This window comes from Mixophyes fleayi, chromosome 10, assembly GCF_038048845.1.
Source record: "Mixophyes fleayi isolate aMixFle1 chromosome 10, aMixFle1.hap1, whole genome shotgun sequence".
Taxonomy (NCBI): domain Eukaryota; kingdom Metazoa; phylum Chordata; class Amphibia; order Anura; family Limnodynastidae; genus Mixophyes; species Mixophyes fleayi.
In genome coordinates, this window is record NC_134411.1 from 30257902 (window position 1) to 30272573 (window position 14672).

Below are 14672 nucleotides of genomic sequence, written 5' to 3' on the forward strand. Positions count from 1 at the left end.
TGTATACATGCATTACCATACTTTTGTTGCCCTTGGTTACCTAAACTTGGATGTGTTCAATGGATACACTTGTCTCTATACACAGCAGGGGGTAAATGTATGAACCTCCGGATTCTTCAAATCTGGCGAGTTCAGCGTCTTCAGCGCTTAAATTTAAAGCGGCACTGCATTGTAGAGGGAAGTCTAAGTTAAGCGCTGAAGACGCTGAACTCGCCGGAGTTGAAGAATCCGGAGGTTCATACATTTACCCCCAGATGTGTCTGAGTGCAAAGCTGGACTTCCCCTTTAAAAAATAGAGTAAAAATCGCTGAATAGGGAAGCACTATGAATCTCTCTAATTTATGACCTTTAATGATTATCTTGCAATGCATCTGATATGTTTTGCTGACTTTCACGGTGAGCTTGCCCCATAAATCTGCATCAGTTTAGGAAGCAGACACTGGCTAAAAAAGACTGAATTAGTATTTATAAAAAAAATCTGTACCATGCAGATTTACTGGTAAACATGTCAGACATGAGAAACATTTTAAATATTTTGAATCTTCGAAAGTATCAATGATGAATCATGTGTGGGGCGAGCTCCTTACTTAAAGCCATCCAAATGAGTAATTACTATGATTGATTAAACAAGTCCAAAAGTTTTGGGATAGCTTTTGCAAAACTTAGGGGATATCATCACTGCTGTGGAATTGGTAAGAATTTGGTAAAGCAGGTGATTGGGGACAGATTATTGTCGTACCCCTGTGCACCAAATGTAACTACTTGTTTTAAAGGTATTATTAAAAGTCACAAACAGCTTAGTTACCACCAACCACCTATCCCCAAAGCATTCTATAGTTTAACTTTGACACAGAATTGCTTGAAAAAGACAAGGGGGTATATATACTAAACTGCCGGTTTGATAAAGTGGAGATGTTGCCTATAGCAGACAATCAGATTCTAGCTGTCATTTTGCAGAATATACTGAATGAATGAGAACTAGAATCTGATTGGTAGCAATAGGTAACATCTCCACTTTTTCAAACCAGCATTTTAGTAAATATACCCCAAGGACCCACATAGAACCTGTCAATAATCCGCAAAGACTACACAGTGCACTATCCATGGTGCTGAAATGCGATTTTACAGACATTCCGATAACTACAGTGCATGATATTGTGGACGTCTCCTAACAGCGACAACGCTCTATACTGATAATGTTGTCACACCAGCATCATTGCGTGAATAATGCGCTTGGCGTTAACTTGCGCCAATGTGCACGTGCAGTCGGGAAGTAGTTGGGGCAACGTTTACAAAACACTTTCACGAACAGCAGTGCTGAATCTTGCTGATTTGTATGCAAAGTGCCGTGCATTTTATTTTGGCTCTTGCTGGATGCATTACAGATTAAATCTTGCATGGGCAGAGTGTGGGTCCTCTAATGACTACAGCACATACCTCCCTTTTCAGACTCCTGAATGATTAACACCTCCTCTCTGTACCCTGCTGAAGCCAATATACACAGCTGCTCCTGGATTACAAAAAATGCTGCTGAATTCACAGTGAGCCGAGAAGCTTCAGATTTGGGAGAAGAAGACAAAAATCTGCAACCCTGACTTCTGTATTCAGTCATTGCAACCCCCCCTCCCTCCTATCCCAACTCCCCCATCCTTTAAGCTTTATGTAGAGCCGCGGAGAGCATGGAATTGCAGTAGAGCAGGACACAGGCTCAGTCAGTCAGTAGGGCTGACGGAGAGGTTTGATGTTGCAGCAAAGGAAACCCCGTTAAGCCTCCACTGTGTAGGGATGACTCCTTGCTGGTGATCCCCCTCCAATTACTGACTTGGTTAATCTTGCTTGGGAAGAATAAAAGTGGGATATACAGGTGCTTGGAAGACTCCCTGGATTTTCTATATTGTAAATACACTGTTGGAGGTGGCGATGCCATCTGCAGAAGCCAGTCTCTGCCACAGACTCTTCTTGGCAACTCCAATCTGTTAACCAGGCAGACTCTGCCACCCTCACCCAGGCGATTATACAACAAGCTGCTGTGATTACCCTGCTGGAGTGCTTTTTATTCGTCATTTTTTTGTATTTTTTTTTATAAGCCCATATCCCTGACATTGTAAGACTATCTGCAAACTAATGGATACCATAGAGGGATCCCTTTAAATAATAATAAAAAAAAAAAATCCAACTGTATCATTATTTTTTTTTCTTTTTTGGTTGTTCCATGTGACTTACAAAACTGATCTACACATATACTGTGATGGAAGCCGGCGCATTCCCTTAGACAAGGCGGATCAATATCTTGTCAAATGGGTAAGTCATGTATTCTCTTAGCAAATTGCATTCGCATTATCCCTATGGGAAGCATGTTTTCTGCTGTTACCATATTATATCAAACCTAAACAACAGTGGACTTGTCTAATCCCCCCCTTCAATGAGTTAGGCTCCAGTTTGACGGTGTGTTTTATATCCTTGCAAAGTGTACTCTGATTTATCTATGTATTATGTCTTTGCATAGAAATATTGTATTCCCAATAGATGCGTAGCTCAGTCTGGTATGACTCACCGTGTCCTATAGTCTGAACGAAAACACATCTCTCTGGGAATGTGTTCGAGGTGTGTGATTATATATATATATATATATATATATATATATATATATATATATATATATATATATGATCCATTGGTGGTAAGGATTGCTTTAATGTACTGCTATTTACTGGCACAATCCTCATTAAATAAAATAGATATTCCCAACGTAAGCCTGTTTTATCTAGATTTAATTGACTTGTCATGCTGTTGTGTGATATATGTATTTCAGGTGTACAACATTTATAAAAGGCCCTTGCCAATTTATTCTCTAGTTACCCCTATAGAGGTGCTTATGCTGATAAAGGTGATGTCCTCGCAGTACCTAGCTCGTAAAACTTGCCCAAATCTCCAATCAAGGTTCCCCTGACTGAGCCTGGTCTTTGAAGTATTCTAGCTAAGTGTGCAATGTCTCTTACTCAAATCTTCATTAACCCATTTCAGAGGATGGGATGTATGAGCTCTGTAGAACGCTCCAGGTTGGGCATGGAAGGAGTTAATTAGAAGACTTGGAATTAATTAATGCTGTGTTTTTTAAATGAGAAGCCTGCAGCAGCCTCTTATCCCCCTGCTTTGTGTCTGTGCTCTAGACCCTTCCTGCTCAGTACTTTGTGTAATAAGATGAAGGACAATATTATATTCCACTCTTACAGCTCCCCCATCTCGTCTTGTATGTCCTTTTGGCTGGGAGGCAGAGCAGCATTAAAAAAAAAAAAAACACACACATTAATGTACCGTCTCTAAACCTCTCCATTCACTTGCCTTATACTGTTCTACAAGCCATGGTCTGGTGTGGTAGAGGATTGCAACCTCGCCCAAACTAGCTAGGTCTTTTAAGGAAAAGGACATGACACTGGTGTCCATCCAAATACCTAGGTTATTTCATTTAATAAAAGAGCATTTCATTGTGTCCCTGCCAGATCAGCTCTTCAGGGTCCTCTCTAGGCTGCAATGCTCACACGTTTAACGTGTGAGCATGGAGTGTGTAACAAGATAATATACACGCTACACAACCGACCACACACTCTGTCCTATCACCAGCCGGCTTTGTGCATTGCAAGCCTGCTGATTATTCACCTAGGAAACTGCAGCTGCTGCGTTCACATGAACACATATTTCATTTAAGAAGCTGATAGATATTCAGTAAATAATGGTTTGCTCCATTGCAGTCTTGGCTTTTGGTCGTGTCCCCACTGCATGGATGGTATCTGTGAGAGGATATTGGTTCAGAGGGTGTCAGTGAGCATGCGGTGGGGGGACCATGGTTCTGTACCTCCAGCCATCAGATTGGATTATTTAAAGAGGTTAAAAATATCACTGAACTGTCAATAACTGCTTCACTTATTCAGTACACTGGATATCCTATAGCCATCCCACTCCACATGGTTAATATCCTGGCACAAGGGGGTACACCTGGCATGGATCAAAAATCTATCAAGTTTGCAAGTGAGAGAAGAGTTTTTTTTTTATTTTAACTACTTAGGTTCTGCTTAGTAAAACAGAGGTCGTGTATACATTATGTTAAATACCAGACTGTGTTGAGCATGGGTATAAGGGATATGGAGAGAAAACTGTCTTGCTGTATATAATATTTGATTATCTTGGTTTTTTTTTGTTCAAGATTAAATACCTCAAAAATGAGTATATGGATTCAATGCACACAAGCACAGCCAGTGATGCACAGTGACTGCTTAAAAATTAAAATGCATTAGGCAGATTGATTCACTGGCACACACCAATGCAGCCACATTGGCTATGTCTCTCTCTCTGTCACTGTATGACTGCAGACATGGTCTCCTGCTACACAGCATACAGTATCAGCAGAATGGCATTAGTGTTCCAGAAGTGTGAGCATAATTGCACACACTGCAGAGGTAATTGCTGGAGTGTGAAAAATGTGATAATTTCAGGATGCTAGTAATTAGTAATTATTAAATATTCTCCTTAATTATTCTTTTTTTTCTTCCTTTGTATCCATTATCCCCATTCACCCCCCATTCTTAAACACACACATTCATACTGCAATGGATTCATGAGTTGGTCAGCTGACCTGCTCTTTGAGAGTAGTGGGACTTATCGACACATATATCAGGCCATTCAACGCTCTTATATGTCCTCAGGCCTCTCTCACACAATGGAATTAAATAACCGGAGGTGAGTGTTGAGGTTAAAATAAGTTAGCTGGTGGAAATACCTCTGGGGAAACCAGTATGAGAATGCCATTCATCTCTGCTCTGATGTCTGAAATAGTCGTATTATGAAACATGATTTAATAAATGATCTCAAGAGGTTCTGCAGCAGTTGAAATCTTAGCAGCAAAACTCTTCGGGGGGTCAGTTATGATCAGATGACGTAGTTTGACTCTGCTGAGCATGACTTTGCATTGTACCGTGTTGACTTTTTTTTGCAAAAAAACAATTATTTATTCTGGATAATGGAAGGTATTAGGCATTTTGAATGCATAGAATATTTCACACTTCATTTCTTGTGTACCAGAATCAAAATAAATACTCACAAGATAGAAGTAAGCTACCAAGAATGGTGATTTGGCAAACGTGAAAGAATTCCCTAATTGTCATGACGGTGCGAGGATTTGATTTTAACACCAGATTTTGGGGGTATTAGCCATTACTTTTGCCAGGATGCTATTTGCACATCCTAAGTACACAACGTAAACTGAGGGGGAACAGCTCAGTGTACTCAAACTGGGAACTAGGCAGCGGTGTACTCTACAGTAACTATAGTTTGGTTCATAAGGATTGGAGCAAATAATGAAATATATCCACATTGCAACCAATAACCCAGGTCCGCTCTGTGCAGAAAAGGGGGTTCAAGGATCCTAAAAGAGCACTACATCCACATCCTTGTCCACTTTGTGCCTCTGATGGACAGCTGACCTTCCATATTTGTAATTAGGGCCATCAATTTTTTCAAAGCACATCACAAAACCCCAGAAAACATTTCAGACCAAGCTCAGAGACTTTGTACAGATTGTGATTGTAGAATGAAGAGTCTTTACTAGATGATTACTATGAGAACATTTTTGGAAACCCTCAAGTCCTTTTGTACCAACAAAATGCAACTAGGGTCTGTAACTAGGAAAATTACTAGTATATAGAACATGTCATTTTATGTAGCAATCATGTTTCTTAGGTACCAGGCTTAGCAATATTCTATACTTCACTGTTTTTTTGTGTTGTTTATGATTGTAGGAAAACAAATTCTAAAATATTTTATATAGTATGGTAATTGTCAAAGGATCTTTGTGCTATGAAATGAGAGGCTTACAGGTCACACAACAGAGCTAATATAGGAAATTTTATTATTGATTATTGTGATCACGGGTCATATAATTGGTCATTTTTAATTTTGCACATAATTTGTTTCTGCTTATCGTCAACGTAATGATCTCATATGAAGCACCATACATTATCGACCCATAATAAGGGTCCGTCACAATTTTACAATAGCTTAGTGGTGTCTCAGGGAGTGCGAAAGGAGGTATTGTTTGATGGAAGGAATTGGACGGACTGGGGGAACTCTTTACAAAGTACGAGTGCACCTAGTTTTGCATTGAAGTGGCCCGATGATATTTAAATTTGCATCATGGTATTATTTGGAGTTGACTGGCGGAGAGAAGGCGTACATTCTTTCCTTCTCAGCAAAATTACATCTCCGGCTCATCACGTGTGCGTGAAACCCAACCTTATCACTATATCTTTAGTTATTTTGCATCTTCCAGTTACACATTTGCAGGCAAGAGCATTCCTAGGCTTTAGCCAATGTAACGTAAAGCTTTAAACAGACAACAGTGACAGGTGTTATAAACACCGTCCCGAAATCCCTTCACTCTCATGACGCATTTAAGACTGAGGCTAAACCAAGCTGTATTTTAGGAGAATTATCGAAAAAGTTGAATTCATTGAAGGTGGTGGCTCTAAAGTAGAAGTAGGTTGGACTTGTAGTGGATCTAGTGCTGTTTCTACTGTTCACATTTTATGGAGAATTTGTAATTCTGCCAACTGAGGTCACATTGATTTTTCCAGGATGTTCCCGAAGACCGGGAGGTGGATGTGAGCCTTAAAATGCAAAAGGTAGAGAAGAAAAAAAAGGGATAATCAGTGTCATATTTTTGTGGTTTCTGAGTGGTCCCCAATATCTGCAGTAATAATAATTTTTCTTTGTACTTGTTAATTAATAAACCCCTGTGTTTAATGCTTGATCTATAATGTGGCTCATTTATTATAGAGAGTAATCATGTGCTGTAACTCAAAGCAACCAATCAGGCAGTAGTCAGGCTCATGGATGATGAATGGTTGCTATCGGTTACAGCACATGAATTCTGTTTGTCCTATTGTATTGAATAAGCTCCAATGTGCTTCTTACTGGAAGGATACTTAGAAATACATCAGGTTGTAGAGCGTAAGCTGGGAAAGAAATCAGTCTGTAGTTGGTTGAATGTAATTAATTAAAAGTAAATAATAATATGTGTAACAAGGGAGTAGTAGACATAGGAACCAACTTCCCAGCAGAGAACTAATGTTGTGAAAGATTAATTGAAGATAAAATGGGGGTTGTAGCCATGTGGGCAGCAATGTAGCCACGTGGAAGCGGTAGACTTCCAGGATTAGGAACACGTAATTTCGTAGCTCAATAGAGCGCTTACATGGGTAATATAAATATATTTGGTTTATTACAGTGATGGACAACCTGATATACATCAAGGGCCACATGTGTAACCCTCCGACTTTATAAAGGGCCACGCATTACACTTAATTTCAAGAATGAAAAATCTGCCCAAATGACCTTGTTATGCCTACATCAAAGTTCTCAAAATGCCCCCAGCTGCCCCTCACTTAATCCAATATTCCACCACAAACCACTCAGACCACCACTTGCTACATAATGCCCCGACAGGCCACTCCGACCTCCCCACATGCCCTCGATTCTCCCCGCTTGTCTCCTACATATCACCCCACATGCCCCCCAAACCCTGCCACATGTCCCCCACATGCCCATTAGTCCTCTCTCACATGCCTCTCACATTTCCCCAACATTGACTTTACAGCTAGTTCTACTAACTACTGCTCTCTACTGCCCCCAGTGGAAGGAGGGAGAACACAGGCGGCAGAGCATACAACACCCCTCCCCCCCCCTTCTCTAGGATGATGTGTGACCTTCCTGCACTGTGACAACCAGGTCACATGATGCGGTAGCCGACTGCTCCCGTTCAGCCTTATTCTCTGCTTTATAACAGAAGTCATATTGGGATCGGCTGGGTGTGGGCTTCAGGTAGAGGCCCGAGGTGGGCTGGGGGCTGTCTACTACTGGTTTGACAATATAAAACAATGATAAACAGTGAATACAATTGAGAAACAATATATCCAACACAGAAAATATCATATTGCAATTATAGATATGTAAAAGTTTCCATATCTTGACGTAAATGTACTACGTGTAATATGGTCTGCTGACTGATTCCAAGCTATTGTCTGACACCATCCACCATAGCTGATCCCCTGCAGTTATCCTCAATCACTTCTTGACTACATGGAATTCTGCTATAAAAAAATATCTTTGTTCTGTAAGTTCAACGGGCTACATATAGTGACTTCATTATCAGTACCCAGGAGCCAGGCGATGCTGTTTAGGTGGCGGCAGTGACTGCCGCTTACAACACAGGAGGACGTAATCCATTCAGTCCTATCCAATAGTCATGTTCCACTGAATAGCACTGTATATATGGCACCCTCTATGGATTGAAGTGGCCATCGTATAAACGGTGGGATATGGCTAACTCAGTGTTGGCTAACCTGTGACACTCCAGGTGTTGTGAAACTACAAGTCCAAGCATACCCTTCCAGCAATAAGCTGCTATATATTGGCAAAGCATGCTGGGACTTTCACAACACCTGGAGTGTCACAGGTTAGCCAACATTGGGCTAACGGATCCAGGTAACGGCAGGGGGGTTGGGAACCCCAGTGTTACGGGGCAGTGCTTAAAGAGGGGGAGTTGTGCAAAAAAATTGCAATCGTTCAACTTATTTAGTGAATTCATTTTATTTTCCATAGCTCAGTGTAGGGGGCAGGTTCAGTTCATCACAAGGTGCCTCTTACGGTAAGGAATCGCCACTCATTCTTCTACGCGCCTCTATGGGACACGAGGGAGAATGAGCAGAGCTTTCAGCCAGAACACCACGGTTTTGAGTCTTTGTTCCAGAGACACCTAGTGCCGATCTGATTTTGCCCCTAGCAGTGCACTTTCTTTGCTGATCAAGAAACCCTTGTGGGGCGGTTATTCTCACTCGTTGTGCAATGCCGCAGTAATATAAAAGCGCCAAATAAGATTTTTCCGCTCCGCAGTCCCGTCTAACACTTTAGTGCTGAACAAGGCACAATAGGCAAAGGGCTGAAGAGAAGACTCTTTATTCTTGATAATGATTTAGAAGTCAGTGGCAAAGTACATTGCGTTATTGATGATGGAGCTACGTGGACAGGAATCGGCTCCGGGTCAGAAAGGCAGCAACCGGCTCTGATTAATGCCACATTCTGTGAATGGTAATCAGGAATTTTAAACATAGTGTATAGGACATTAGAGACTCTGGGCCTGGTGCTGACTTACAGTGGGATTCAACAAACAGGTCAGTGATACAATGTATCACCGGCTACTGTGTTATTCCTGCTCATTGATTGGAGGTCTTCAGTAATGATTACAGGGGTATTGCTCCTTACATCAAGTAGACAACTGAGCATGGAAAATATATTACAATACTGCCTTTGTAAGGTTGAATAAAATATGTATTATTAGATGTGTAATATGCAAAAACAACAATTTGGGAAGAGATTTATTTTTTTTCCTTTCTTATTTTGGCCCTTGCTAAATAGCTTTTCCAGGGATGGGTATTCTTTATAGGTCAGGTCTAGGAATTTTTTTTTATTTATATTTGAAGATAGGAGGTGTGTATAGTATTCTAAGCTGCTTTCTTTACTAGGCTTTGCAAGCTCAGTTAAAGAGCTATCTGTCCCATCATGCCTTTCTCCAGGGTCTGGAATTTCTGTGCTCATCTGGTGAATTCACACAGGTATCAGTCAAGCAAGAAAAGGAGGGGGACTTTTTTCTTAATGGGGCTTGAAGGCAACTTAAATGGCGCTTTTTTTGCGTATAATCCGTAATTTTATTCTGCGCATGAACCAGAGCCAGACCATACTCCACAGATCACAGCAACGTTCAATTCATCTTCGTACACAAAAGACAATTACGACAGCTTATTATTTCTGGGATTGAATGAGGCTAGGGACGGGCATTTGCCCATAGTCAATGTACAGTGCCAAACTTAAACAGACTTAGCCAAGCCCGATTCAAGCTCTGGACTTCTCAAAGTTACTTGTTTTTCTGCCATATCTCTTGCTCCAGCTACAGGGTTAGTCTAAGACCTGATTGCTAGTGATGACAGTCTCGTAAGCATGCTATAACATGTGTTTGCTATCATGAGCAACTGTAAAAAAAAATATTTTATGTTCAGTAGACATTACGAACATCCTAATAAATGTATTTCATGGAAAAAACAAAAACCCTGTTTTATCATTAATACCTATATTATTAACAGGTGACATTAGTTGAATTTTTTTTTATTCTTTCGCGAAATTACATTCCACATAGGTGTTAGACGTATCCTGCAGTGTCCTGTGTAGCTGAGCAGAGCAGACCTACACTCGAATTCCTCAACGCACGTATCTTCAGATCCGAACCTTGTTGAATTTGGGCGTGCGTATGTTTAAATTCCGTGCCTTTTAAAACAAACGCACGTTGTGCTCAGCATTCACGACTTGGTGAATCAGGCCCAACGCGTTTATAAGCCACAAAAAAATGTCTAGCAGGCTGTAAAATATTATACTTGTTTGGAGTTCTCTTTTAATTGCTGTTTTAAAAGCCTTTTAAATTTATATAGTATAAAGCGTGATGTATGCCTTTATGCATAGGGTAAATTATGGAAATTTGCTTTTTAGTTTTGCCATTATCATGAGTGAGAATTGGTTGTCTTTGTGTTATTTCCACCAACGTAATTAATTGCTCTTTTGGCTGAAATATAAAATCAAAGAATTTGTTTAACTTTCTTTGAACTTTTATTATATATTATACATTTTAAAAAGTAGACAAGTGGAGTAGAACATTTTCATTATTATACAATTTCTTTGCTGTTCGTACACACAGTACATCCATGTTAAGAGATTTTATCACGGCAGCACCCAGTCGGCAAAAGGAAATTGTAGAACTGGGGTGAGTTGGTGTAAATACCCATGTTTTATTTTCATATATATGAGTAGACGCTTCTTTATTAGTTTTTAGGACTGTTGTGGATTTAATGTCACATAAAGCAAGTTTTTCTACTTTAATTCATACTTTTCTAGTCGCCCACTCGCTTCACTTTCTTGAATGTGGTCACGGCGGGGCCTGGATGAGGCGATTCAGGTCATCAGACCTCATAAGGATTTGCATCATCTTGCAGAAGTGGGCGGGGCTCGATGATGCAAATCGTGTCTCTATGGTCTAATCCCATGGTGTGAGATTATGCAAATCGCTTCATTGCACAGTGGGAGGAGCGAATCATGTCCTCACCCTCAGATCCCTTTATATTGGCTCGCCCCATGTGTCAACCGTTTTTGTCTGTCCCTTTCCCTTTAGATTGTAAGCTCTAGTAAGCAGGAACCTCTTCCCTCCTGTTCTCATTACCTATAGCTTTTGCTCACCAGCTACACTGCGCACCTCCTCCTGGTGCTCTCTACCCTTTGATTCCGCCCCTCCATTGTCTTTACACCTCTTTCAGTGACGCTAACCTTGTTAGTTGCTCCCACACTAACCGGCACGGGTATTATCCCGTGCTGAATATACCCCTTGCACCCCAGTAGCTGTATTAGGAGTTGTAGTGCTATTTGTTTATTGTAGTATACTGTTATACCATGAATTGTTGTTTGCCCTCTGTACCACGCTGCAGACCTCATGTGGCATCCTATAAATAAAGGTTATTAATAATAGTAATAATTAATTATTATAATAATCACACTCCTCTTGGAGGGGAGGTCCAAAGATAGGCAAGTATGTTTTAAATTGATGCCTCCATTCTTACACCAGATTTGAATTAAATTGTAAAAGTTATATGACAACTCTCCTCATATTTGGAGAGTATTGAGGTCACACTGGTATAATATAGCTTATATTTGTTTGTTTTGTTTTTTTATATATATATTTGGAGAGTAGTGCTGTCATATTTGGAGAATATTGATGTCACACCGTAACAATATAACATATATTTGGAGGGTATTGATGTTATATTTGGAAGGTATTGATGTCACACCTCTATAATATTTAACCTTGTGTGCAGTCTGTACCTGCAGACTCCTCGGGAGCTCACCTGTCCCTATAAGGAGAGGTGTGACAAATAACCCTCTTTGTCACAATACTTAAATATTTCAGTAGAGTACTCATTATTCTCGTTATACGTCTTTCTTTGTGGGTGATACTGTCTGTATTCCCTGGGAGAAAATGAAAACATTCTGATTTGTAGACACATGCCCTGGACCATCATACTCAGAAGAGCCCCCCTGATCTGCTGTATTGAGTGTCCCAGTTTTTTTATTTCAAACTGGAGGTGAGGGTGACCCTGCAATGCCAGGTTGCCCCCGTCCAGGTATCTGTACCCCCTAAGGACCCCTGTTCTGCTCTCAAAAGATCTCTTTGGAGCAACAATACATTGCTCCTCTCCAGTCTTATGGTGTTGAAAATTAGGCTTGTCAAACACTGTATAGTGATTCTAATTATTAAAATATTTTGGGTTTTTTTACTCACAATTTGAATGGAGTTGGAACAATCAGTATTTCAGGTCAATGAAAGAAAAAGTTATGATGTCCCTGAAGTTTAAGTAGTCAGGACATTGTCACTCTTTCTACCATGTGTATTCCCAGCTGGACCTGCATCCCTCTATGATAAATACCGAATGGCTTTAATTAGTGGCACTATATAAACTGATGATGATGAAAGGGGATTTCCAAACACCAGAATGAGGCCATGCACCTGTGTGTGTGCGATGGTTAAATAAGTGAATTTTCACACAATAACATTTTCTACGGAGAGCACATTGTTTGTAGTTAAGTCCAAGTGCTGCAATCTACCTGTTTTCAAGTCTCTGTTGCTGCTCAGCAATCTGGTTAATGAAATGACGAACCATAACTCAGCCATACACAACATTTTCTTCTTTTTTTTTTCTTTTTTTATTATAAAAATGAGTTCTGTGAAATCCAGTTAATACTTCTAGGTGAGGCTCAGTCTAATAGAGGAGGACCGCTGCTCTCCAGTCTTGTGTGATTGGGAAGTAGCCACCGGCTATGACTTATTTTCTGCAGACAGCGTGTAACAAGCTATGTTAAGCATAGACCTCTCATTGCCTTGAATGTGAAGGACAGTGGACTCTACAGATTACCTGGCAGCAGAGTTTAACATATCACCCTCTATTGTATTCCCACATTCTACACATGTTCCATTTTAAATGATTCCAAACTTAAGCAATAAAATGATTATTGACCTGTTCTAAGTATGTTCTTTATGGTATATAGACTTCTATCACATAACAGCTTATCTGCATGGGAGAAATTATATATTTATACCTCTTATCGCTTATACAGGCTATATTTTGTATATATTGGATTTTGATTTTGTAAATGTATTAACATATTTAATGATTTATTCACATGTTCTTTTAATATATGTTAATGAGTTGGTTTTCTTGAGGGAAAACAGCATGCACCCTGCCTAAGGCTATCATTCCCTTGCTGAAATTGGGACCACACTAATGCCAGCATTGTGGGCTCCTAAAATGCCAATCATGCACAAAAAAAATAAACACACAATTCATCAGAAATTCGGTCACCACACTACTAGGTGTACAATTAAATCTTCTTTTCTTCTTTCTTCATCCAAATGTACTGGGTTAATAGCCTAAACTCCTCCCCTGTGAAGAATGGGTGGGGCTTCCTCTTGACTCCCAGGAGGTTAACCCTTTCCTCAGATGTGGCAGTTTCTCACCCTGCCGCACAGACATTGTCCAAATTCAAAGCCTAGAGTTCACGGGACTCCACCTCAACATTAGCCAATGAGTGTGTTCTTCCACAATGGATGCTTGTCATTGGACGGCCGTAAAGGACAATTCTTCCACTTCGGCTTTGTCCTTTTTACTTCAGTTGTTTGTAGTTTGCATGGATTGTTTTTAGTGGGGATTTGTATTGTTTTTTTGGTGGGGGTGGTTTTGGGGGGGCTGATAGAGACTATGATGGATCAAGAAAGCCAAACATAGAAGTAAACCTAAACAAATTTTGTATACATTGCAATGCCTAATATTCTCCTTTTTTGCTATTTTTTGTGCCCTAACCACTGTGCAATCTGTGTGTGTGTCTACCCTTGCATATCTAGAGCCCTGGGTTGCTTCGGCTGTCTAATGTCAAATACCATTACTATAGAGATCTTTCTGTAGTAATGTAATGATCACTGAACTACTGTAGAGGTCATTCGGTGATCATTAGACATCATCAAGTTCCTGGAGCCCTCAGTCAATGTACGTTTAATCATTAGCAAATGATTTGCTGATTATGTCATTAGTGTAGAATAATCGAAGGCTAAACTACCACAGGTACGGTGTCCGTGTCTCTAAGGTGATCCAGACCATGTATTTTTAATTAGCGTTCCGCTCATAACTTGTTTTACTGTGTTGTAGACCACAATATCATATGTTACGTTAATCTGAGAGATATCTCTCCGTCAGGGCTGAACATCTGACTGTAAATGTGCCAGGTCATTTAATGTATAATTAGTTATATAACATGACAATGACAGGTGCTTTAAGCATATTGGTGAAGTATCACAGGATTCTAAAACTTTCTCCTTCTCCCCATAATATCAACTGCAGTGCCGCACCTTACTCATTGGGGGACAAGTGCCTTCCCAAAGCATGCAGTCATTGTGTACTACCAGTAAGATGTAGCATGAGGAGCTGATTGGTAATGTGTGACACTAGTTGCTGGTACTCATACAAGTCAGAGAGGTT

At 40.2% G+C, this 14672-nt stretch overlaps 1 protein-coding gene across 4 annotated transcripts in view; it reads left to right on the plus strand.

Moving 5' to 3' along the window:
- The first annotated feature begins 1408 nt into the window (after positions 1-1408).
- The window catches only part of LRRC4C (leucine rich repeat containing 4C), a 610411-nt gene continuing 597147 nt past the window's right edge, over positions 1409-14672 (plus strand). For 2 of the 4 annotated variants that reach the window (XM_075188315.1, XM_075188317.1), the window contains exon 1: positions 1462-2301. The gene's annotated coding sequence lies outside the window, so the exon portion shown is untranslated. Of the gene's footprint in view, positions 2302-14672 lie in introns of all 4 variants that reach the window. The other 2 variants (XR_012679465.1, XM_075188319.1) reach the window with 2 other exon arrangements.